Source organism: Rosa rugosa, chromosome 1 (genome assembly GCF_958449725.1).
Source record: "Rosa rugosa chromosome 1, drRosRugo1.1, whole genome shotgun sequence".
NCBI lineage: Eukaryota > Viridiplantae > Streptophyta > Magnoliopsida > Rosales > Rosaceae > Rosa > Rosa rugosa.
The window spans coordinates 36,218,744-36,220,848 of NC_084820.1; the positions used below are offsets into that span (position 1 = coordinate 36,218,744).

Consider the following 2,105-nt stretch of genomic DNA (forward strand, 5'->3'; position numbering starts at 1 on the left):
CCTCTAATTACGGATAAGCATGCGATGACTAGACCATCTCTTGACAAGAATGGAACTTCTTTGACATTAAGTAATAATTCAGATCATTTTCAAGTGTCTGATACTTGTTAGTTGTTACTGTCCTTGTCTCTATCTCTCCCATCTTTCGTGCAAGCTATTTCGAATTTTCAATACAAAGTGATGGCATTGACTCTTCAGTCACTTCTAGAAGCACCTCCTTAATTTTACTGCAATTTCCTTCGAAGGCTGATATTCGTTCATCTATATATAATTACTCGATGTCCCATATATGCATACATTTACTACACCTACCAAACCTACTGATCGTGGGTGAGTTTAACTCATGTCTCCTCACTTAAAAAATTAATAAACTCTTATCTTACTAGATTAAATGATTATCGGCAAGTTGTTTTTATTATTCTTAAGTGAATTTATTATCACTTTCAGTGAGGTTATGTAAAATGCTCTTGTGTCTACGTCTTATGGTGATCCATACAAGGAGCTGTGGAGGTGTTTATGGAAAGCCAAAGTGCCTGGAAAGGTTAGTATTTGTGTATAGAGGGCCTGCAACAACCTACTCCCAACAAGAGAGAGACTTCTGACCAAGGGTTTTGAAGGAGATAGAAGATGCATCCTCTGTAATCATCAAATAGAAGATGTGGCTCACCTTTTTTGTAAGTGTCCAACAACTTCTACCATCATCTCAGAAGCACCATTTCACTTGCACAACACCCTGCTGTCTTCTATAAATTTCAAAGAGTGGATGCTCGAGAGAGCACTTAGTTTGAGTTATGATATTTTTGCACGATTAATGATGATAGTCTGGGCCTCATGGAAAAATAGAAACAACCTACTATGGTTAGGCACAAAACAAACACCTCAAGTCCTAGATATTGTCTTAAGCTGTTTTACATGGCTTGATGAGTTTCAGAAAACACGAGGCAGTACGAAGCAACCTCGCAGGCAACAACAACAAAGATGGAAGCCTGCAGACAATGGTGCTTTGAAATTGAATGTGGATATGCAGCCTTCTTACCCCAACAGAATAAAGGGTCATTGGAGGAGTTTTAAGAGATGCTTCTGGACAGTTTATTGCAGCTTTTGCTAGTCCAATTGAACATACAGCATCTCCGAAACAATGTGAACTGTTAGCTATATCTTATAATTACCAGACCTGACATCACATACTTTGTTCATATTCTTAGTAGATTCATGCATGAGCCACGTCAACCTCACATGGCTGCTGCACTTCGAGTTGTCAGATATTTGAAGTCTTCTCCTGGCCAAGGTTTGCTTTTAAGTTCTAGTAATAATTTGAACTTAAGAGTATTTTGTGATTCAGATTGGGCGGGTTGTCCTATCACTCATCGATCTACTACTGGCTATTCTGTGTTCTTAGGAGATTCTCTTATCTCATGGCGTACCAAGAGACAAAAGACAGTATCATTATCAAGCGCAGAAGCTGAATATAGAGCTATGGCATGTACATTGTTCAAGTACAAAATGTTGTTGTGGAGAGTGACAACACTGAGGCCGTGGCTGAAGCTCTTTGTCCAGACTACACCCTTCTAGCTAATGGAGGCTTGATAGATGACATTCAATGTACAATGAAAAAGATTCCAAGTGTGCAGATTTGTTACCAATCTCGTTCAAGTAATATGGTGGCTCAAAGACTTGCTAGTATTGGCTTTGAAGCCAATCATTGTGCTGTGTGGCTACAGCAAGTTCCTGAATGCATTCTTGATGTAATCAATCATGATTATAAGTACCTCAATTGAGGTCTCCTATTAATGAAAGTTCTTTGGCTGATTCAAAAATAAATAAATAAATAAATAAAGTATAAGGAGCATATTTGAAAGTATCAATTATGTTGTCATTCTATTTTTAATTTTTTTACGCATTGGTCCTAATTAAAAAAAAAAGAGGGTTGATAGGAGCATTCTAATGCGACGTTTTAACTGCATTTCCCTACATTTTCTGCGTTATTTCCTTAATAAAACTCTGTTTAGGAAAGTTTCCATTCTTCGATTGGGAAAGTTCCTATTTGTAGAAAGTTTCCATTTTTGTAGTTTCTATTTTTCCTTTTTGGAAAGTTTCCATTTTCA

At 37.2% G+C, this 2,105-nt stretch overlaps 1 long non-coding RNA gene across 1 annotated transcript; it reads left to right on the forward strand.

Moving 5' to 3' along the window:
- The first annotated feature begins 333 nt into the window (after positions 1–333).
- LOC133737474 (uncharacterized) lies at positions 334–1,666 on the forward strand. Its single transcript, XR_009859854.1, has 3 exons — positions 334–674; positions 932–1,288; positions 1,400–1,666. It is a non-coding gene; the product is annotated as an uncharacterized LOC133737474 (long non-coding RNA).
- Positions 1,667–2,105: the final 439 nt, after the last annotated feature.